Consider the following 25,398-nt stretch of genomic DNA (forward strand, 5'->3'; position numbering starts at 1 on the left):
GAAATGAGGTAATCAAATCATTGAAGTTGCTGTAAATGTTCCACATCAAGTCCATGCCTTTTTGATAGGCCAAATCATTTTCTCCCAGTTGAATGACCAGGGAGTCCGGTGGGCCTCCAAAGCGGCTCTGGTTTTCACAGCAGGCATAAATTCCGCCCAGCACATCCCCCACCGTGAGATCTAGGAAACTTTAACTTTTGGTGGTAGATCCAGCCTGCACCCCAGGCCACAATTGGTGGCAAAGTTTCTAGCCCAGTGGACAATGCTGTGGCCTATAATTCAAATGCACACCACAATGTCTCCTGAAATCAAAAGGATGCAACAAACCCAGGTCAGATATAACGTGATCAGTCATAAGGTCTTACGAATATACCCCTTAAATGCATCAGACTTCCATCATCCCAAGTCCTTTATCCTTTCAGCTGAGAGTCCCAAATGCACTGCCGTGGTGGCGGCCCCAATACAAAAGGAGTGAGCTGCGAATTCACCCAGGGGGAGACCACAGGCAGCAATCGCCTTACGCATAACGTGCATGAACTGATGCCTTGCGAGGAGGGAGCCATCTAAGTGTATGAGGAATGGGCCAGCAACGGTTGGTCTCAAATACAAAAAATGCCTAGTGTCTCTTACTGGGCATGGCCCCCTCTGCCTAGTTGCTTGAAGCCAAATAAGGGCCCCCTTTCTCTGCTGATAGGTTTTGGAACGTCGAACATGCAGGACTAAATCTGAACTGGATAGGGTCAGGTCTTTCAATAGAATTTCCCGAGCAGCGAAATCTGGCTGGCCCTCACAAACCACTTTGCCAATGCGCAAAGCGCCAAAGAAGGCGATGGAGTATGCCGCAGAAAATAAACAGGCCTCATACTTGGACCAACAGATACTTTTTAATTTTTTATGAATTTAGCATAGAATGTCATAAGTTATGGGTCTTCTACAATCGCTGCTGGGAGGCTGTAGTCTGCGCCAGCCCTCCAGTGCCCTTCACACTAAGAAGTCCGCACAAGGGTCTATGGAGTAAACAGCCTTAAATCTCATTCCGAAGGCTTCAAAGGTGCTCTGGGAATGGCTGTGGCAATTGCTGCGCCTCTGGTGCTAATGAGTGAAAGCGGTCCATCTGGAAACGAGATAGAGCATCTGCGATGTCATTGTTAACCCCAGGTATAAACTTGGCAGAAAAATAGATGTTTAATTCTAAGCACAAAAGGACAAAGGACCGGAGCAGGCCTGCCACCCTAGGGGAGCACAATGATTGCTTTGACAGGACACTGACAACCACTTGATTGTCTGTCCAAAAGCATACCTGGTGATTCTTGAACTCATCAGCCCACAGGTGCGCCGCAACTACAATAGGAAAAAATTCTAAGAAGGTGAGGTTACACATGATAGGTTTTCCTTGCCAGCTGGTGGGCCAGCGCTGAGCACACCAATGCCCCTTAAAGTAGACACCAAACCCCAAGGAACTGTACCTGAAAGTCTGCACACAGCATCAAATTGTCCTGCCATAAAGAAATGCCATTGTACCTATCCAGGAACCTTAACCAGACCTCCAGGTCAGACTTGACCGCCTTAGAGAGGCGCACTCTGTGTTGAGGAGCACGCAGTCCTGCTGACAGCTTAGCCAAACGCCCACAAAAGGGGCGGCCGGGGACACTACCCAGCAAGCAAAGATGAAGTGACCCAGTAGTGATTGAATCTGCCTAAGGGTGACCTTCTTGAGAGGAAGAAGCTGCAGGATTAATTCCTTAAGTGCAGCTAACTTTTCTTTTGGTAGGCGGGATGTCTGTGCAATTGTGTCCAATTCTATGCCCAAATAAGTCATGGTTGTGACTGGACCCTCTGTTTTGTCTGCAGCCAAAGGTACTCCGAGCTCCTCAGCCAGGGAGGTGAAAGCCTCTAAAAGAGAAGTGCAATCAGGCCTATTACTAGCCACAAGAATATAGTCATTGAGATAATGAGCCACACCCTCAGAACCAGTTCTAAAGCGAAGATCCCAGTCCAAAAATGTACTGAAAGACTCAAAGGCTGCACATGCTACTGAGCACCCCATCGGCATGGCTTTGTCTATGAAATATGCCCCCTCAAACCTAAAACCCAGCCATCGAAAGTCCTCTGGGTGAACTGGTAGGAGGCGGAAGGCCGGGTCAATGTTGCACTTTGCCAGAAGTGCTCCCTTGCCAAACCTGCAAATAAGTTTTACAGCCTGGTCAAAGGAGGCATATTTCACAGAACAAAGCTCCTGAGGTATCGCATCATTGACTGAGCCACCTCTAGGGTAGAATAGATTGTGGATCATGCGATACTCTTCTGGGGCCTTCTTTGGGCCAATACCTAACGGTGAAATGTGTAAACCAGCAATAGGAGGCTCCCTGAAGGGGCCAGCCACCCTACCAGCCAAAATTTCTTTGTGTATTTTCTTTTTTGCAATATCTGGCATCTCCCTAACTGATTTTTGGTTTGGGGGGGTCCCCTGAGTTAGGGGGGGATCCTGAAGCCAAAGGAAAACCCCTCCCAAAGGTACCTTGCAGCCTCTTTATTTGGGTATCTGTTGAGAAGGGTCGCAAGAGGTTGGAGCTTAACAGGCAAGAAGGCCAAACCAAGGGCCAAATTAATAGCGGTTTGCGGTCGCACCTTGGGAGGGTCCGGGGGCACCTCACGATCCCTGGTGGAAATGCCCCCTACCTCCCCGAAAGGGCTGTTTACCTTTAAAACATGAAGAGGCTGGGTGGTTTCCCAGGCACTTCTCGCATTCGTGTCCATACTTACAGTTTGGCCTCTGGCACGCCCCCCTGTTGTACTCCCAACAAAGCTTACGGCGTTTTGCTTCAAATTTTTCGAATTTAGTGGGGTCATGCTGCTTTCTTTCCACATAGGGACCCACGTATTCCATCCAGTAATTTTGGTCCCTCAGGTCCCAGCAGGTGGTGGGCAGTTCTTTTCCTTTGGGAAAGGTGATTACCCAGGATGAAATCGGTGGAAACGTTAGTAGACGTTTCTACATCCTCCACCAATGCGCCCCCCCCCTTCCACTCCAGAGACCCATTAAAGGTTTTACTGTGAGAGTTTGCCCTTCTCTCATGCACCCATAGTGGAAGTCCCGAAATGCCCTTGCCAAAACCCCAATACCCATCCAAAGGGGCGTCACTATCAGAATCTGAAGAAGTAGTACCTGAATCATCCTCAGTATCAGACAGCTTACTTTTCTTGCTCTTCTTAGCTGAATATTTCTTCTTAGTTTTCCTCTTTCCCCCTTGCCCCTCACTGGTCACTGGGTGCTGTTCAGCAGCTGCAGGCATTTCCTGATGACCTCGCACCTCCTCATCCGATGATGTTCCTGAGCCACCTTCTGCAGGTGTAGGCTGAGGTTGCAGATCCTGTAAAATACTGGGAACATCTGCGACATGCTGAGAAGCAGAACGGTTAGACTTGCCAGAAGGAGCCCTGTCACCTGAAGAACTGAGCTTGGACATGAGGGGACGCGAAGACTGTGATCGCTTATGGGGGTGTGTAGATGGGTTGCTGCCTGACTGTGCAGCACTGAAAAAGGAGGCTGAAGTGCCAGGGTGCTCCTCATTGCTGGGAGCAACGTCAGGTATGCAATCTTGAGAACCAACTATTTGTGAAGAGGACCCAGTGACCATGGGCCTAAACTGCTGATAAAATGTTTCAAAGGCAGAGAAAAACTGTGATAAGGCCTGTGGGTTGCAGGGCATAGCAGGCCTCCCTGACCCGTCTTGGTTGTCTGACCCACTTAAATTGGAAGAAGGCAGCTGTTGGTTTCCCTTGGAAGCCATTGCACCACCCACAAAAAGTAACCCTTGAACCAAACTGTTTTAAAACCACAAAATATATAAATTAAAATTAGCCCTAGAACCAAACTCTTATCAGTGCGTGCTGGTCACGCTAGCCAGGCACTGTTTGAAAACTGCAGTTACCTCAGACGTAAGACCTAGTTCAGTATTGCCTACACAGACCCTTGAAATAATGCCCTATAGATACCACTATACAGACCAGTAATATCCTTACGTCAAGCAAAAATTTAAATTATGTCAATGAATTAAATAACTTCGTCTAATTGATTAAATCTTTATTGCTAAAAGGAAAATTAAATTCTGGAATTCTGCCTTGGTCAGCGGAATGTGCCACAGCGTAGGCACCGGCAGATATTCCTGTCGACCTCCCCGCTCTCCACTCTGCTGATAAGCAGGCGAGGTCCGGCGATTCTTCTCAGATGTATGAGAGGAACACACCGTTCTTCCTCTCTCCCCTTTGGTGTCCCCAGGGAGGGGAAAGAAGCAGACAGAAAACTATTTACATCATTTATTTCTGCCTCTTACATCAGTACAGAGAATCATGTCTGCACTCAACAACAGCAAGAAGAAACTCCTCCCAAGTACATCCAGTACGGGTCATATGACACACACACACACTGAGCTAACATCCGGTGCTCAGTACAGAATGGACTGCCCCTTTGTTCCCATGGCAACAGTCACAAACATCCTGTCTGGCTTTCCAGCCACAAGCAACAGTCTGAGCTGCTAGAGCCTTTGCTTGCTGCAGCATTGGTGCTTTATGGTAACATACTCCCCCTAAAGTATCAATGTGTGCCGCGAGCAAAGCGTCATCCAGAGAAGAAAACAAACAGTTGTTATATTTATAACATTCCCCTGTTGTTTCAGTTCCACCCTTGGAACTACCCGCCACTGGTTTAACCAATGTACCTCTCTGGTTGTGTGACTTCGCATTACCTTGGTTAACAACTCTCTGTTGTGCCTTTGTCTCTGACTCAGACACAGCTTCAATCTGTCCTTGGTCGTTTACAATAGCAACATATGCAAGGTTAGCAAACTCCTTTGAATACCTCTTGGGTGGTACACCCTTCGTTGCTCTCTCAGACCTACGTAAAAGTTGCTGCTCTTCTCTGCTTTCTGGTTCAGCCTCTGAACTCTCTGAAGAACCAGTACTAAGCTTAATCAATGGTTCATCCTCCTCTTCTGAGGGTCTAGTCATTATGTGAGATTTCCTCTCAATGACTGTGACAACTGAGCTGTCTGAGCTATCGCTGTCATCATCAGTACTACTGAACTCAATAAGATCAAACTCATCATCATCATCATCATCTGAATCGTTTCCTGTGGGAAATGTCTGTACTATCCGCTCTTGCTTTGGAGCACTCTCTAGGAACTTTGTGAGAATCACCTGACCAGATTCAGACAAAATTACTCTGTAGAGACCCTTTTCATATCCCACAAAAATGCCTCTGGCATTCTTTACTCCACCTGGAGCTTCTGTTCTCACATGAGACCCGAAAACCTTAAAATAGGCAACAGAAGGTTTTCTATTGAACAACTTCTCAAAAGGAGAACATCCCAATTCTGTTGAGACCTTTCTCAACCACACATGAAGATAGGACGCTAGTGATTCGGCCCAATATTCATGTGGCAAATGTGAACTCAGCAATTGCGCATGCATCCCCTTTTGCAATTCTTTGTTCACTCTCACACAGACCCCCCTGTTCCACGCTTCTTGCGAGACTGCAACTTTGTGGTCTATCCCTTTTCCATCCAGGAACTTCTGAAACTTCTGTAACAGAAAAATTTGCTTCTCATCTGTGAAAAGACAATCAATGTTAGCATCATGCATATTTTTAACCTTGTCACAAAACTCCTGAAACTTTTCTAAAGTTTCTTGCGGTTTCTCCATCATATAAACCCAAGAATAATTAGTGAAACAATCCACACACAAAAGGTAATATTTTGCACTGCCTCTAGATGGTTCTAGAGGACCAATCACATCAGCATACACCCGCTGAAATGCTCTGTCGACCTTCTTCGTCACCTTCCTGGTGCTCAGACTGGTCACACCTGCAAGAGAGATTTCGTTAGAAACAGAAGAATTACATTTCATGTAATCACTTTGATCAAAAGTCAACAAATACAGTCCATCTTTCTCTTTGGCAGTAAGAAACAGTTCTCCATCTTTGTAGATCTTGCAGCTTTTAGCATCATAGGACAGTTTCAGTCCTTTCTTTGCAATCTGCGACACGCTCAGCAGATTAAATCTCAGTTCTGGAACCAGGTAAACATTGCTTATAGTCAAGTTCAGACTCTCAAGATACACAGTCCCAATTCCAGTCGCTTCCAACTCCTGACCGTTGGCCTGTTTCACAGTGAAGCTTTGCTTCTTCAACGTCGAAAACAGTCCTCTGTGCGGGCACATGTGAACCGTTGCGCCCGTGTCAATTATGAACGAGTTCCCGACATCTGGCGTGGTTCCTTTCGCCATCATAGCCGTTGCAGGTTTCACCTGGCACTTGGTACGGCTTTTGCCTGATGCCTCAGGCTTCGTAGAGCTGCTCTTTGCTCCTCTTGACTGGCGCGGCTTCTTACAGTTTCGCTGTAGATGCCCAGTCTGTCCACAATTGTAGCATCGGACAGCACTCAATGCTACACCATGCTTCCCAGTAGCATCAGCAGTGGGGGAATTAGAACTCTGTTCTTCCCTCCCCCTGTCCTTTTCTTCCAGTGCAGCAAGTCTGTCGTGTTCATTCAGGACCACAGCACAAACTCTCTCCGCGGTCAGCTGCGCGGCCGGTAGGGAACCAAGCTGACTGGCAACAACCTTGTAGGTGCGGCTAAGGCTGTTTATCATCATGAAGCAAAACACTTCCTCCTGAAGACGGAAATTGCGTTCCACCATCTGTTGACGCAGAAACTTCATTTCTGTCAGGTGCGCTTGAACATCTCCATCAGGCGCAAGTCTCAGATTGGTCAATTTCTCAAAATACAGCAACGCTGAAGAACCAGCATCTCTCTGATGCGTTGTACGCAGCGTGTCCCATACCTCTTTCGCATTTTCTAAATGCTGAACATGCACCAACTGATCATCTGAGACACACAGAATTATAGCAGTCCTGGCCCTTACATTCTGTGACTCCCAACCTCTGGTTGGTGCTGCAGGGATGGGGTTTTCAATTACATCAAAAAGCCTCTGATTCTGCAGCAGGGCCTTCATCTTTACAGACCAAGATGAATAATTGTCACTGGTTAAGGGAGGTGGGCAAGGCAAACCTCCCCCTTTCTTGGCATCCATCTTGAAGCCAAGCCTCCAGCTCAGACTGTCAAACAAACTGTAAAATCCAACAGTTGTTTTTTTTCTTTCTCACGCAGGAAACTGCAAATTGTTTACGCTCTTTGCACCTGGCAGCTAAACTCAGGCTGCTATCGAAAAGTCCCTTCCAAGAGCTCGTAAACCTTGTAGCCAAAACATTCTCTGGTTTTGTTTCGCTTTCCCAGGCTTACACGCAGAGTCCAGCCCCTTTGCCAGTAATTTTCCAGGACCGTTACCTAGCAACAATGCATTTCAATAGGACTTCTTATCTACCACAAAAATTTGTGGAATGCAGGCTTCAGCCTTCAAGCTGCAGGCCTCTTCCTCCGGAGCTTTTGTTTTCTTTGAAACGCAGCTCCGTGAACCAGGGAATTAATCTTCCTGCGTTCACACTTTTAGCCCGAAATGCAGCATACCTTGAACTTTGTTGCTCTGGAAAACACCTCTTCTTTCCACCAGCTGTCTGTGGAGCCTCTGGCATGTCTCAGACGCTTTTCTCTTCCTCCTTGGAGCAGAGGAGGACAATCCACCAGCCTCTCATGCAGATGTTCGATGAATCGCAACCATCTGAAGGCTGCCACTGTTGGAATTCTGCCTTGGTCAGCGGAATGTGCCACAGCGTAGGCACCGGCAGATATTCCTGTCGACCTCCCCGCTCTCCACTCTGCTGATAAGCAGGCGAGGTCCGGCGATTCTTCTCAGATGTATGAGAGGAACACACCGTTCTTCCTCTCTCCCCTTTGGTGTCCCCAGGGAGGGGAAAGAAGCAGACAGAAAACTATTTACATCATTTATTTCTGCCTCTTACATCAGTACAGAGAATCATGTCTGCACTCAACAACAGCAAGAAGAAACTCCTCCCAAGTACATCCAGTACGGGTCATATGACACACACACACACTGAGCTAACATCCGGTGCTCAGTACAGAATGGACTGCCCCTTTGTTCCCATGGCAACAGTCACAAACATCCTGTCTGGCTTTCCAGCCACAAGCAGCAGTCTGAGCTGCTAGAGCCTTTGCTTGCTGCAGCATTGGTGCTTTATGGTAACACTATAATCACTTTCCCAGCCAATAAGCTGCACTGTTTGCACCAATTAGAGCCCCTACAGTGATGCACCTCAACCTTATAACTGTGTTCCGAACTATGCAGAAAATTAGTAGTCCTCCAAATAAATGCCTGTGCACACTTGGTAAATTAATTATGTATAGCTTTGGAAGCTACTGTGCAACAACAAGCAAATATATATACATGAGATGAAATCTGACCGAATTTGAAATCAAAATAAAATTAAACCCAGGTGTCAGGTAAACCAGAAACACTGCCTGTGACCACAAATTACCTCTTTTAAATGAAGAGAATTCAATAGACTTGCCCCTAATGACTGCTCCCAACTTCGGAATGAATTTGCAAAAAACAAGCTAAATTAAAATGACAGTGCCAACAACAATTAATGAATTTATTAGATTAGCTTTGCTTAGTGACTGCTTTGAATTGCTATGAAATACGCACTAATTAAACACTTGTGCCGTGCTCAGCTGTACCCAGACCAGTGTAACTTCAGTGCAATAAAGCCAAAAAATGCAGCAAAGCCGTGAAAATTCTGCAGCAGACAAAAGTTACTAGTTCAAATACACAAGCCGCCCCCCCCCCCAGCCACGAGGTTCCTTTAAAGAGGCAAGCTGCCTTTTAACAATATACTGGAGACACAATAGGCTGTATGAGCAGTCACTTGTTAATATAGAACAATAAAAAATGTATGAGCAGCGACCCGGTTTCCTTTAAACCACAAACACTGAAACGCTATATAAGTTTTGCCACAAAGTAACAAAGCTTAGTATCCAAACAACCAGCACGGCTAAATAACAAGCATGCCTCTCCTAAAATGGCCGCCGTTGCTGGATCATGTGGAAAAAACAAAATGGCGATGACCAGGCAGCTGTAACCTAAGCAACGATCTAAAACCGGCCACAATACTAACGCTTGGCCACATGCTTCAAGCAAGAACAAAATATACAAAAGCAGCACAACTCTGTTCTGCGGCGCACAGCTTCTTTGAACAGAACAGTTGAGCGGGGAAGGGGGGCCGCAAACCTAAAGCTCCCACCCTATTCAGCAGAGCACAACCTTTTAAAAACACAATTGTACCCCATGCGCAACCGTACACAGCAGTGCCTCCCACCGAACACAAAGCGCCGAAGGAAAAAGGTAAAAGGCGGATCTAGACGGATCCTCATGAATTCATATGATTTTTTCGTTCAAATTAAATAAAACCACCATGATACTGTAGACCATGTCTTACTCTGTAGACAGCATCAAAAGAATCATGCATCCACTGTTTTGTGGGACCGCAGGGGTGCAAAAACATGGTTAAAAAACACGGATCCTCATGGATCCTCATGATTGTTGCACTAGATCAGCCCAAAGTCACCATCAGATCAAACATCATGGCCATGGGCACAGCATGCAACAGAAAAATCACGGATCCATGGCTTCCTGGCAAAACCGTGGCCCAAAAACATGGTTTTGAAGAACAGATCCTCATGGATCTTCACGCTTTTTGCATTGGGCCACCCCTAAATCACTGTCAAATCACACATCATAGCCAGGGGCACAGCTTGCACTACAAAAAACTCGGATCCACGACTTCCTGGCCATAACATGGCCCAAAAACGTGGTTTTGAAGGACGGATCCTCATGGATCATCACACTTTTTGCATTGGGGAACCCCAAATTCACCCTTTATTCAAACATCTTGTACATAACCACAGATCTGACCACAAACATCATGGATGTACTGTTTCGTGGCCCTGGGCAGATGCTACCCTGGAAATAGTGGCCAATTTTTAGGTGGGTATGCTGGGATGGAGGAAACGGAGTCGGCTGAATCTCTGTCCATTAAAGATGAGCGTCCAATGGCTGGGCCAGAATGAGTTCGGTTTGGTTTGCCAGTTCCCAGCTCTTCATGGGGCGCAATAGTCACCTGTAGCTGCCATCAGGAGGCCCGGTGTGATCCTGGATGCTTCTGTCTCTATGGAGGCATTGGTCACAAATGTAGCCAAACTGGCATTTTTTAATCTATGTCAGGTTAGGCGATTGGTACCATACCTGTCCCTTTCCAACCTAGCCATGGTGATCCATTCAGTAGTCACCTGCAGACTAGACTACTTTAACTTGCTGTACACTTGAGCCGGGGATGGCGGGGTGTAAATGTGTGTGTGTGTGTGTGTGTGTGTGAGAGAGAGAGAGAGAGAGAGAGAGAGAGAGAGAGAGAGAGATGCAGGGCAACCCTTGAGACTGCTCCAGAAACTCCAAATGGTCTAAAATGCAGATGCATGAGTTCTTACTTGGACTTTGTGGCGAGCCCTCATTCATCTGGTTGTTCATCAGCTGGATTGGCTCCAGGTGGAGTATCGAATCAGGTTCAATGTTTTGGTGCTAATCTTTAAAGCCCTAAACAGTCTGTGACCTTTCTTATCTGTGGGAATTATCTTCCAATACACCCCCCATGAGTGTGACGTTGATCTAACAGCAACCTACTGGTGGTCCGTGGCCCAAAACATATCCAGCTGTCCTCGACCAGAGCCAGAGCCTTTTTGGTGGAACACTTTGTCTAATAAGACCAGGGCTCAGTGAAATCTATCTCAGTTCTCTCACTTGTCATGGTGAGTGGGCTTGCGCATTCCTATGACCCTTGTGAGTGAAGCTGTTGGGAATCTCATACTCCCAGCAGGGTCACCCAAGGCGGTAAGGTCAAAGAAAATTAAATATGGGGGACTTCCGGGTTGGCGCCATCGGCAATGGCGGAATTCCTCTGACTGGGAGGAATTTGCCCCGTGGGAAATTGGGTCTGGCCGCCACGGCGAAGGTGGAGACCCGTTAAAATCACAGGCGGAAGAAGCCTGTGAACGTGGGATTCGGCGGGCACCTTCTGCGCCTCCCCTACTCACGGGGGAAACCCAATTTTGGGGCTCCGGAGCGACGTGGGGTGAGTGGCACGGTGGTTTGAATCGTCTGCTTCTTCCACGGAGTGAAACCGCACAGCCGTTGCCGGAGAGCGCTGACTTTTTCCTGTGGACAATTTGACTTTAAAGTAATTACCCGTGAGTAGATCTGAAACGGAAGAATTGGATTTCTAAATGTTTAATTTGGTATCGTAACGGGGAGGTTCAAAACAGGAAGTCCGCCTTCCCCTTTTGTAAATAGACTGAGGCAATGAAGTGGCAAGCTGGAGTCCTGGAAAGTCTTTTGTAAAAGATTAAATTTCCATCAGTAAAAAACATTAAACCCCCTCTTGGAGGCAGGAGAAGAGAGGGGGAAGATGCGGATTGATTATGCCTGTGGGAGAGAGTGAAGAGATTTAAAACACCGCCACTCTGACCCTGGAAACGGGCTGCTAGTAGGACTGATGTCTTTTGGAATGTTCATTGACAGCGTTTAGAACGTTCATTGACAGCTAGTTAAACAAGAGAAATACATTGTTTCTACTGTCTCCGGCTGCTTTAAAAAGGAGTAAAAGTAACTGAAAATTGAAACTATTTTGAAACCAATTTTGGATTGTTGAAAAGAGGATACTATTGACTATTACAAATAGAAACTGTTTCCCCCTAGTGGAAGCCTTTGAAACCGGTTGTTTTACAAGAGCTGGGCTAGGGGAATTTCCAGCTGCAAGTTAAAAACCGTGAGACTCTGGGACTGACATGAATCTTTTAAGTGTTATGGTAAATGGAAGAGGAAAAACAGACAAGTCAACTGCTGACAAAACATTAAGGTCTGGGAGGACTTGGCAACAATCCAGAAGAGGTCCATCATCAGGCCCCCTGCTCCCTCTGTTGCTGCCTTTGTACCAGCATATTTAAAACCAAGAAGAATGTTGACAGAAGAGGCCTTAGTGGCTGCATTATATAAGATAAATGACTCATTGGATCAGCTTAACAGGAAAATGGACACGATAAATGCGAAAATGGATGTTTCAATTACTAAAATCAACCTAAATACAGAAAGTATAAATAATACCAATACAGAAACCACCCAGAAATTGATACAGGAACCTACTTTGATACGGCAAACTGCGGAGGAAGCCAGGGAAAAAGCTGCTGCTGCTGAATGTAAAGTAACACAACTGGAGAGAAAGAGAAAGAGAGCCCCAGCCCTACAGAGGCAATTTGACGAACATAAGTTGACGCTTGCTATGACTGAACTTAAAGAAAAACAGACGAATTTGAGGATTAGAGTTCACTTTTGGTGGACATGCCCAAGGATTAAGACACTTTGGGAGATGATTTACAACGAAATGAAAAAGGTATTTAAATATACCCTTTTGAAGAAACCAGAGGCCTTTCTCCTGGGCATGGTCAGCCAATTGGTGTTAAAGGAGGATAGAACTTTTTCCACGTATGCAACAATAGCAGCAAGAATACTCATTGTGAAGTACTGGAAGACACAAGATTTATCTATTCGGGAAGAATGGCAGATGAAGTTGATGGACTATATGGAACTGGCGGAAACGACTGGCAGAAATCTTTATTGCAGCTTGTAAAAAAGTGAAAGAATGATCCAATAAGTCCTCAATGGCAGAACAGGCGGATGATAACAAGCAGTGTGTTACAACGGCTGTGAAGGTGGATGAAGGCTGCAGCAGATAGGATCCACCAGTTCGTTGTGACTACTCATTGTTGGGGGACATTCAGCACAGAAACATGTGTGTATACCTTTAAGAAGTTTCTGGGATTAATTGGCTGCAGCTGGCCATTGCTATAAAGGAAAAAAGCTGAGTTTTGTAGCCTGCCTGCAGGAATAACACCCACCAGAGTTTGTGTTTATTGTTTTGTAATAAAGTCTTCGTTTTAGTTTGGGTTTTTACACCTATGTCTCCTGGAGTCACTCTGTTCTCTGCCACCGGCTGGAAATCCCCCTCCAACAGGTTATGGGCCCAGTCCCCAGTCCTGAGTGGGCAGAGACAGAGCGTGAAAAGAACCCAGAGACTGGAAGCAACTCAGCATTTCTCAAGCAGCTGGCTCTGTGAAGGCATCGGCGGGGAGTGTCTGTTTGAGACCAGGAGCCGAACATTTCTTCAAGCCACGTGTGAGTAAGGACTGAGTGGAAAGCTGAAAGCTGGGTGGAGCCATGGCTGGACTTGGAGAAGTAGCTCAAGGGGGAGCTTCATATTTTCCAATAGAGAAACTGGGAAAATCCAATTATATGTCATGGAGTTTACAGATGCAGGCATTTTTAAAGAAAGAATAATGTTGGGCTGTTATTGTTAACCCTCCTGTAAAAGAGGAGGATGAAGAAGTAGATGAAGCAGACCAAAGGCTGGAGGACAAAGCCTATGCCAATTTAATTTTGAGTTTAGAGAAGTCTGTTATCTCATTTGTGAGACCTTGAAACAGCAAGTGAGATTTGGCAAGCACTGAGAGCAATACATATTAGAGACACTGCTGGCAGCAAAATTACCCTAATGAGAGCTCTGTACCGAGCCAGACTAAATGAGGGTGAATGTGTTTCAACACACCTTCAAAGAATGCGTGATTTATTTTCACAGTTAAATGAACTTGGGGAACATTTTTCTGAGCAGAGAAAGGTTTATATTGTGCTGTCTTCACTTCCTGAGTCATGGGACAATTTAGTGATGACTCTGGAGGCAATTCCAGAAAGCCAATTAACAATGCATTTCTTAACTGGGTGTTTGCTTGATGAGGAGGAAAGATGCCATGAGAGGAAGGCCACAACCCCTCACCGTAACTCCAGAAATGGGAGGCAGTCCAGTAAAAGATATGCAACTGATGAGGAGCGGCAACCTAAAGAGGTTCTAGACCACACAGAGGAAGCAGCTTTCACAGTCAGAAGATGCTATCGTTGTGGGTCAACCAAGCATTTAGTACGACAGTGCACTGTGTCTGTGGTAGAAAAGGGCGGCCTGCATTTGCTGGGAAGCGAGGAGACAGGAAGAGTCGAGTCCAGTATGTTTCTGCAGCAGTTCGAGGCACCAGTCACGACGTTGGACAAGACTGGATTTTAGACTTGGCAGCGACAAACATTTTTGTTAAGTCTGCACAAGCCCTTGTAGAAACGCAACCTTGTAAATCTGTAAATGTAGTACTAGCTGATGGAACAGTGCATGAGTCAGCTGGAAAGGGTAGTGTGAATATCAACTGTTTAAGTACCAAGTTTACCAATGTTTTATGTGTACAAAGTTTAGAAAATAATTTGCTTTCAGTTACAAGTCTTGTTAAGCAGGGGTTTAAAGTAACCTTCTCTGGTTCAGGTTGTAAAATAGAGAAAGCTGGAAAAGTGGTTACAGCATCACTAAAAAATGGTTTGTTTGTTTTGAAAGACCAGCTAGTAAGTGAGTCTGGGGCATGTGTTAAAGTGTGTAATAGAGCCTTGCATGATGAGTGCCAGCATCTGTGGCATCGTCATTTGGGGCATGCCAATTTCCGCAGCATTGCAAAAATGCCAGAATTAAGTAAGGGAATTAAAATGAAAAAAATGCTCAGTTTTTCTAGACTGCAATACCTGCAAGGAGTCTAAAAGTAAGTGAGGGTCTTATCCTGAAAGTACTAGAATTAGCAAGAGGCCATTTGCCTTAGTACACTCAGACCTTTGTGGGCCATTTGCAGAGTCTGAAGGAGGAGCAAAGTTTTTTTTTGTTCTTGTGGATGATTATAGCCGGTATACTTGGGTATACTTGTTAAAACACAAAAGTGAAACTGGTCAACTGATTAAGAATTGGGTCAACTATATAGAAAGGCAGTTTCCCTACAAAGTTACCCAATTGCAGAGTGACCGTGGAGGTGAGTTCATGTCCAGAGTCCCAGTACACAATCTCCTAAAGCTGAACCAATTTCTCCTGAGCAAGATGAATCAGAAGGGGAAGATAGTTCAGAGGGGGAAAGTGTTCAAGTTAGAAGATCACAAAGAAGCAATAAGGGGGTACCTCTAGAAAGGTTTACTATACAAGAAGTTAAAACTGTTGCTGTGAAGAAAGAACCTTGTGATTATGAGGAAGTTTTAAAGTTACCACACCAGGAAATAGTAAGGTGGAAAAATGAAATGAGAGCAGAAATGAAATCTTTGGCAGAACACAATGTGTTTACCATTGAGCCATTGCCAGAAGGAAAATAGACAGTGGACTGTAGATGGGTGTATAAAATAATACACTTGGCAGATGGTAGTGTTAAGTACAAAGCTAGGCTGGTAGCACGAGGCTTTACTCAAAGAAAAGGTGAAAGCTTTGATGAAACCTTTTCTCCTACTGCAAGGAGCGAAAGTGTATGTTTATTGCTAGCTCTTGCAGCACAACGTGGGTTTAAGGTAAATCATTTTGATATTGACACAGCTTATTTTAACGCAAATCTGCAAGAAGAAATTTTTATGAATCAAGCGCCAGGTTTTGAGGCAGGAGAACAGAATTCTGTATATAGGCTGAACAAAGCAATTTATGGGCTCAAACAGTCAGCTAGAAATAGGAACGAGTGTCTTGATAATGCTTTAAAAAATCTTGGCTTTAAAAGAAGCTTAGCTGATAACTGCTTGTACACTAAAGGAAAGGGTGATAAACAAGAATTATGTCTGTCTTATGTTGATGATTTTCTATACTCTACAAAAAGTGACAACAAGTGGAAAAGTTTGCAGAACAACTAAGAAAGGAATTGAAAGTAAGAGATTTGGGTCCAGTAAAAAATTATCTCAGTCTAGAAATTCAAAGAACAAACGATGGAAGTTTTTTGTTGAGTCAAAAAGACAAAATAATGGAGTTACGTGAAAGAAACAATATGCAAAACTGCAAGGGAGTAAAAACCCCAATGGAAATAGGTTTTTTTAAGAATGAAGGAGAATGCACAGAACCAGTAAATCCTGAAATGTACCATTCAATAATTGGAAGTTTACTATACATTTCATTGCGGAGCAGAACAGATCTGAGTTATGCCGTTGGAATACTGAGCAGACTAGTAAGCTGTCCCACAGAAAATGCCTGGAAAGGTTTAAAACGTGTTTTCCAGTATTTAAAGCAAACACTTGATTATTGTTTAAGACTACCATCTTCAGGGTCTACAAAATTGCAGTGTTACGTTGACAGTGATTGGGCCAACCTGCCTGATAGAAAATCAATTTCTGGAATGGTATTTCAATTTGGGGATTCATTGATAGGTTGGAAGTCCAAAAAGCAAGGTATTGTGGCCACATCTTCAACAGAGGCTGAATACTGTGCTTTATCAGAGTTGTGTAATGAAATAAAATTTTATGTTCAGATCCTCAAGGATTTAGTTATACAATGTGATTATCCAGTTCAAATATGGGAAGACAATCAAGCCGTAATAACTTTGGCTGGGTCTGAGCAGTTTAGAAACAAATCCAAACATTTAGAAATTAAATTTCAAAATGTGGCTGAAAATGTGAAGCAAAACCTGATAATGCTGAAGTATTGTGAGAGTATGCAAAATGTGGCTGATGTATTTACAAAAGCAGTAACTTTTGTGAAACATGCACAACTAGTGGCAAAATTAGGAATTGTGTGTGATGTGTAAATATGTTCTGTATATGTTTAAAGTACTGTTGTTTCTGTTTCTGTTTGAATGAGAGGGGGTGTTGGGGGACATTCAGCACAGAAACGTGTGTATACCTTTAAAAAGGGTTTTCTTGTGTGTGTGTGTGCGGCGCGCAGTTTGATCCATCTTTTAGATTTAGGGGAGCTAGTCTCAAACGTTTGTTGGGGGAGACCTAGGTTTTTTTGTGGGGGGAGTTATTTTTCCTGTCTTCACGCTTTTTATGATGGAGGACCGCTGTAGCCACCCCCAACGACACGTTCTCAAGATGGAGGGGGAGGGAACAGCTGCAGTCGCCTGCGGTTCCTGCGCAATGTTTGCCATCTTGCCAAAGGTTGCAGGCAGCTTTACCTGCAGCAATTGCATGTTGATTGCCCTCTTAAAAGACAAAGTCCAGCAACTGGAGGAACGTGTAGCTACGCTCCAAAGAATTAGACAGCTGGAGCTCTTCTTGGAAGCAACAGAGCACACCGTCCCCACCAAGGAGGAGACAGGGGACTCCCCTGAGAAGGAGGCTAGTTCACCAACACAGGAGCCAGATATATGGAGAAACGTGACTCAAAGAAGTAGGAGGCCCAGGTTTCGCTCTGATTGTTTAGAAATACACAATCGCTTTGAGGTCCTCTCCCCTAGCATGGAAGACGAAGAGCAGACTCCATTTGAGGATCTCTCCCTCATTACAGTCGATCAGGTATATGAAGACGAGCAGCAAAGTCAGTCCTCAGGGAATGTGCAGGCGACCTTGGAGCGGACAGCTCACGGAAGAACCCCGACCAAACCTAAGAGGAGGCGTGTAGTGGTGATAGGGGATTCCCTACTGAGGGGAACAGAAGCAGTGATCTGTGGGCCTGACAAGATGTCTCGGGAAGTGTGCTGTCTCCCCGGGGCTAAGATCCAAGATGTAACTGAACGACTGCAAGGAATCATAAAACCCACTGACAAATACCCCTTCCTCTTGGTTCATGTGGGAACCAATGACACTGCAAGCCATAGCCTCCAGAAGATCAAAAGAGACTACGAGGCTCTGGGCAGGAAATTGAAGCAATTAAATGCACAAATTGTGATCTCATCTGTCCTCCCAGTTGAACAACGTGGCCCAGGGAGAGAGGGGAAAATAGTGGAAGTGAACAGCTGGCTTCGCAAATGGTGTAAACAGGAACGGTTTGGATTCTTAGATCACGGACTGCAGTTTCTTGAAGATGGACTTCTGGCAAGCGATGGGCTGCACCTCACAACGGTTGGGAGGAATGTTTTTGCCAAAAATCTCAGAAACCTCATCAGGAGGGCTTTAAACTGACTAATGTGGGGGAGGGAGACAGTTCTCCTGAAGGTAGGAGTCTATCAATTGATGAAGATGATCATCCAAATGTCATAGACCAAATGGAGCAAACAGCACACAGACCTAGTGGTGGGAGGAAAAAATCCTTAAATAAGAGTCACGGGGGAATGATTAATGGACTTCAATGTCTGTACACTAATGCGCAAAGCATGGGAAATAAACAAGATGAGCTTGAGCTCTTGGTACAGCAAACTAAATATGACATAATAGGCATCACTGAAACCTGGTGGGATAAGTCCCACGATTGGAATGTAATAATGGAGGGATACAATCTATTTCAGAGAAACAGACCAGACAAGAAAGGAGGAGGAGTGGCGTTATATGTCAGGGATGTGTATACCTGTGAAGAGATCCAAGATTTAGAACCTCAAAGCCAAAGTGAGAGCATTTGGGTCAAAATTAAGGGAGAGAAGAATAACAGTGACCTCATTGTGGGAGTTTACTATAGATCCCCAAGCCAAACGGAGGACATAGATGACGCCTTCCTGGAACAGATGGCCAAGCATGCAAAAGGAAGGGAGATAGTAGTAATGGGGGACTTCAATTACCCGGATATTTGTTGGATGTCAAACTCAGCCAAGAGCATAAGGTCAAACAGATTCCTCACTGGCCTTGCAGACAACTTCATTGTCCAGAAAGTGGGAGAAGCAACAAGAGGAACAGCCATTTTAGATCTGGTCCTAACCAATGTTGATGACCTGGTTAGTGGGGTAGAAGTGGAAGGATCATTAGGCGCGAGTGATCATGCTCTTCTGAAGTTTACTATACAGCGGAAAGGAGCAGCCAAGCATACTAGGACTCAATTTCTTGACTTTAAGAAAGCTGACTTCATAAAACTTAGGGAAGTGCTGGGTGAGATCCCATGGACAGTAATACTAAAAGGAAAGGGAGTTCATGATGGCTGGGAGTTTGTTAAGAGGGAGATACTAAAAGCACAACGTCAGGCAATACCAATGAGACGGAAACATGGAAGGTGCCTAAAGAAGCCAGGGTGGCTATCTAAAGAACTTTTAACTGAGTTAAGATTAAAAAAGGATATGTACAAAAAATGGAAAAGGGGGGAAACCACCAAAGAGGAATTCAAACAAATAGCCAGCACGTGTAGACACAAAGTCAGAAAAGCTAAAGCACAGAATGAACTCAGGCTTGCTAGAGAGGTTAAAAGCAACAAAAAAGGCTTTTATGGGTATGTCCGTAGCAAAAGGAAGAACAAAGAAACAGTGGGGTCACTCAGAGGAGAAGATGGTGAAATGCAAACAGGGGACACAGAAAGGGCTGAACTCCTCAATGCCTTCTTTGCCTCAGTCTTCTCCGATAAAGAAAACAATGCCCGACCTGAAGAATTTGGAGCAAATGATTCAGCAGAGGAAACACAGCCCAGAATAACTAAGGAGATAGTACAAGAATACTTGGCTAGTTTAGATGTATTCAAGTCTCCAGGGCCAGATGAACTGCATCCAAGAGTATTAAAAGAACTGGCAGATGTGATCTCAGAACCACTGGCAGTCATCTTTGAGAATTCCTGGACAACAGGCGAAGTCCCGGCAGACTAGAGGAGGGCAAATGCTGTCCCTATTTTCAAAAAGGGGAAAAGAGAGGACCCAAATAATTACAGCCCAGTCAGTCTGACATCAATACCAGGGAAGATTCTGGAGCAGATCATTAAGCAAACAGTCTGTGAGCACCTAGAAAGGAATGCTGTGATCACCAATAGTCAGCATGGATTTCTGAAAAATAAGTCATGTCAGACTAAGCTGATCTCGTTTTTTGACAGAATTACAAGCCTGGTAGATGAAGGGAACGCAGTGGATGTAGCCTACCTTGATTTCAGCAAGGCATTTGACAAGGTGCCTCATGATATTCTTGTAAAGAAGCTGGTAAAATGCGGTCTTGACTATGCTACCACTCAGTGGATTTGTAACTGGCTGACTGACCAAACCCAAAGGGTGCTCATCAATGGTTCCTCTTCATCCTGAAGAAGAGTGACTAGTGGGGTGCCACAGGGTTCTGTCTTGGGCCCGGTCTTATTCAACATCTTTATCAACGACTTGGATGATGGACTCAAGGGCATCCTGATCAAATTTGCAGATGACACCAAATTGGGAGGGGTGGCTAACACCCCAGAGGACAGGATCACACTTCAAAATGACCTTGACAGATTAGAGAACTGGGCCAAAACAAACAAGATGAATTTTAACAGGGAGAAATGTAAAGTATTGCACTTGGGCAAAAAAAATGAGAGGCACAAATACAAGATGGGGGACACCTGGCTTGAGAGCAGTACATGTGAAAAGGAACCAAGAGTCTTGGTTGACCACAAACTTGACATGAGCCAACAGTGTGACGCGGCAGCTAAAAAAGCCAATGCAATTCTGGGCTGCATCAATAGGAGTATAGCATCTAGATCAAGGGAAGTAATAGTGCCACTGTATTCTGCTCTGGTCAGACCTCACCTGGAGTACTGTGTCCAGTTCTGGGCACCACAGTTCAAGAAGGACATTGACAAACTGGAACGTGTCCAGAGGAGGGCAACCAAAATGGTCAAAGGCCTGGAAACGATGCCTTATGAGGAACGGCTAAGGGAGCTGGGCATGTTTAGCCTGGAGAAGAGGAGGTTAAGGGGTGATATGATAGCCATGTTCAAATATATAAAAGGATGTCACATAGAGGAGGGAGAAAGGTTGTTTTCTGCTGCTCCAGAGAAGCGGACACGGAGCAATGGATCCAAACTACAAGAAAGAAGATTCCACCTAAACATTAGGAAGAACTTCCTGACAGTAAGAGCTGTTCGACAGTGGAATTTGCTGCCAAGGAGTGTGGTGGAGTCTCCTTCTTTGGAGGTCTTTAAGCAGAGGCTTGACAACCATATGTCAGGAGTGCTCTGATGGTGTTTCCTGCTTGGCAGGGGGTTGGACTCGATGGCCCTTGTGGTCTCTTCCAACTCTATGATTCTATGATTCTATGATTCTAAGTTTCTGGGATTAATTGGCTGCAGCTGGCCATTGCTATAAAGGAAAAAAGCTGGGTTTTGTAGCCCGCCTGCAGGCATAACACCCACCAGAGTTTGACTTTATTGTTTTGTAATAAAGTCTTCGTTTTAGTTTGGGTTTTTACACCTATATCTCCTGGAGTCACTCTGTTCTCTGCCACCGGCTGGAAATCCCCCTCCAACTCTCATGCAATCAGAACAGAGCCCTACTGCGAAGACTGTGCGTTGGTCAGCGTGCACTGATCTACACACATAAAACAAATTCACGCACAGGCGTCTTCCAAAAACCCAACCCCCCCAAACCCTCCCCCCCATGGTGATCACTAAATGGCTACGGAGGCAGGAATATGAAATCTGGAAGCCCCTAGTCATGAACCGACACATGGGCGGTCAGTTGTTCTGACTCAAGGAATGAGGCAGTTGAGCAGCTTAGCAGCTGTATCCATGACTGAGCAGCCCTTTTTAGGATCCACTCTGCTCACCCCGAAAAGGGGAAGGGGCTGGAAACGGTGCCCTAAACATAGTCTGCCTCCCTTTTTCCCTGACTGGATTACCGCGCCCAGTGGGGTCACCACCCAGGGGTCATCAAAGACAATTGAACTTTGGAACATGGAATATATGGACTTTGTCAGATAACACAGACAGCGAACATCCTGAACGCAGAACTGCCATCATTGCAAGAGAGCTGCGACGTTTTAACATCAATATTGCAGCGCTTCAAGACTCTCGAAGAGCAGGCGAGGGACAACTGAAGGAAGACAAAGGAGGCTACACATTCTTCTGGAAAGGTCTATCTGAACAAGAACATTGAATACATGGGTAGGCTTTGCTATGAAAAACAACCTTGTGAAGCTCCTGTCAGAAGTCCCTACTGGCATTAATGAGCGACTCTCAACCCTTCGAATAAAGCTCACAAAAAACCAACAGACTACTATTATAAGCACTTATGCACCAACACTGGATGCCGATGAAGACATTAAAGAAAATTTTCACTCTCAGCTGGATACCATCCTATCAGAGACGCCTAAGGAAGATAAAATTATCCTCCTGGGTGATTTTAATGCAAGAGTTGGGCGAGATTTTGATCTGTGGCCTGGGACTATTGGGAAAGAAGGAGTTGGCAACAGCAACTAGAATGGAATCTTAGTTTTGACGATATGTGCAGTGCACAACCTTGTTATTACCAAAACACTCTTTTGACAGAAAAATAAATTTAAAACTTCATGGAGGCATCCTCGGTCAAACCACTGGCACCTCTTAGACTATGTTATTGTCCGTGCTAAAGATCAATGTGATGTGTTCCTTACCAGAGCTATGATGAACGCCAACAACTCCTGGACAGATCACCAACTAACACACGTCACGATGGCTTTCAAGATTATACCTCAACGCAGGCTTCAGGGAAGAAAACCAAGGCGCAAAATGAACACTCAAGCCCTTCAAGTTCCCATTGAGCGGGATTGCTTCTAAACGACTCTTAAGGACCACCTGCTTTCAGAATTCCCTGATAACATCGAAGAACACTGGACCAGGCTAAAAACCATTATTGCAGTCTGTGAACAAACTATTGGATACCAAACCAAGAAACACCAGGACTGGTTTGATGAGAATGACAGTGAGATTGAATGCATGATTGACAAGAAAAGGAAGGCATTTCAGATCTGGCAAAGAGATAGAAACTGTGCCACTAAGAAAAAAAAACCTATTCCAATGCTAAGAACCAGAGAACTAAAAAACACCTGGTGGATAAAAAAAAGCTCAAGAGATCCAGCACTTAGCCGACACTCATGATGCACAGAGTTTCTTTAAAGCCACAAAGACCATCTATGGACCAATAAATCATGGCATATGCCCCCTATGCTCAGCAGATGGTACCACACTTCTAAAAGATAAAGAAGCCATTGCACTGTGCTGGAAAGAACATTACCAGCATCTCCTTAACCACAACTCCCCCATAGCTGCTGAGGTCCTTTCACAAATTCCGCAAAACCAAGTTAGAGATGAGCTTGCAGTATCTCCAAATCTGGGAGTTATGTACAGCTATTAACCAAATTAAAAACAACAAAGCCAGCAGACCTGATGGGATACCTGCTGAAGTCTTCAAAGTGGCTAGAATTGAACTTACACAACAACTTCACAAGCTCATAAAAAACATTTGGGAGAGAGAAGCGATCCCAGCAGACATCAGGGATGCCAAAATTATCAATCTCTCTTTTAAAAAAGGTGACAGAACTGATTGCGGAAACTATCGAAGCATCTTTCTATTAGCTGTGGCCGGCAGAATTCTTGCAAGGATCTTAGCAAACTGTCTCTTAACATTATCTGAGGTGACCCTTCCTGAATCCCAAAATGGTTTTCAGCCTTCTAGGGGGACAGTGGACACGATTTTCACAGCTCAACAACTTCAGGAAAAATGCAGAGAGCAAAACCAACCTTGGTACTCACACCATGCCGCCAGTTCTAGTGGTGCATCCAGCACCTCAGGGGCTCCCCTTGCTTGCTTATGAGAAGAACTGGCTCTGCATTCGATACAAAATGTTGTTGTGCCTGCTGTTTGCTACAGAGACTGAAGATTCCTTCCCCCAGGTTTTGGCCCTGCTCAAGAACCAGTTAAGCACTTCCATGCCTCATTCATTTAAACTGCTCAATAAACTTGGCCCTTCCATGAATCCCATTGAAATCTATGTTGTGTCTCAACATATTTATGGGAAATGTCACTATTACAAAGAGTTTGGAAGAAGAGCTTGGACTTGATATTCCGCCTTTCACTCCCTTTAAGGAGTCTCAAAGCAGCTAACAATCTCCTTTCCCTTCCTTCCCCACAACAGACACCCTGTGAGAAGCTGCATGTGGAGGAGCGGGGAAGCGAACACAGCTCACCAGATTACGAGTCCACCGCTCTTAACCACTACACTACACTGGCTCAAAGACTAATAGATGGCAGCTATACATAACCTTTAGCTTAAAAAATAGCAACAATATCTGTCTAATGGAACAGTGCAGCGTAATAGCTAGTGTCATAGAATCATAAAATCATAGAGCTGGAAGAGACCGCAAGGGCCATCTAGTCCAACCCACTGCCATGCTGGAACACACAAGCAAAGCACTCCTGACAGATGGCCAGCCCGCCTCCACTTAAAAACCTCCAAAGAAGGAGACTCGACTACTCTCCAAGGTGGCATATTCCACTGTCCAACAGCCCTTACTGTCAGAAAGTTCTTCTTAATGTTTAGGTGGAATCTCTTTTCCCATAGTTTGAATCCATTATTCTGCATCCTAGTCTCTAGAACAGCAGAAAACAAGCTTGCCCCCTCTTCAACATGACATCCCTTCAAATATTTAAACATGGCTATCATGTCACTCCTTAATCTTCTCTTCTCTAGACTAAACAAATCCAGCTCCCTAAGTCTCTCCTCATGGGGCTTGGATTCCAGACCTTTTACATTTTGGTCACCCTCCTCTGGACATGCTCCAGCTTGACAATATCCTTCTTCAACTGTGGTGCCCAGAACTGGACACAGTATTTCAGGGGTGGTCTGACCAACCAGAATAGTGTGTTAGCATTCCTTTGCTTGATCTAGACTCTATACTCCTATTGATGCAGCCCAGAATCGCATTGGCGTTCTTAGCTGCCACATCACACTGTTGACTCATGTTCAGCTTGTGGTCGACTAAGACTCCCAGATCCCTTTCATAGGTACTGTTGTCAAGCCACGTGTCCCCCACCTGTGCATTTCACTTTTTCTACCCAGGTGTAGTACCTTACATTTCTCCCTATTGAACTCCAACTGTGTGAGCTGCAACTGGCAAGGCTTCCCTGGTTCTGGTGGCATGCCGATAGATTTTGTGGCAGCAATAATATGGTAACAAGTCCTGGATGATGGGCGTGCACACAATGTCCTGTATGGACTGTGCATGCATGGCAGACCGTACGGACAGCGCGTGTACGGCAGCTCATATGGTCACCAGGAGAGCGGCTGCCCGTACAGCCTTTACGGTCACCGTGAGAGGGGCTGCCTGTATGGACGCTATGCGAACAGCAGCCTGTACAGTGGCTGCAAGAGCAGCTGCCCGTATGGCCCATACGGTCGCTGCGAGAGGGGCTGCCTGTACAGTTGCTGCAAGAGCGGCAGCCCACATGGACGCCGCACAAGCGGCAGCCAGTACAGCAACCGTACTGTCACCCTCCCCCCAGTGTGGCACCCTGGGGCACCACTACCCCGCTGCCCCTTCATATGCCCCTGCAGCCAATCAAACGTACTATGAAGAATCTGAAGTCATGCTGGGAACAATTCACCACTAATCCTGTACTAATCCCCATGGACAACCAAACTAGGTGTCTCCAGGAGAACATCCACCACAACCTGAAGTAGCTCGGGCAGGGAATCCTTGGTGCAGTGGGGAGGTCAGTACAC

Source organism: Podarcis pityusensis (assembly GCF_964106645.2).
Source record: "Podarcis pityusensis genome assembly, chromosome: W".
Classification (NCBI taxonomy): domain Eukaryota; kingdom Metazoa; phylum Chordata; class Lepidosauria; order Squamata; family Lacertidae; genus Podarcis; species Podarcis pityusensis.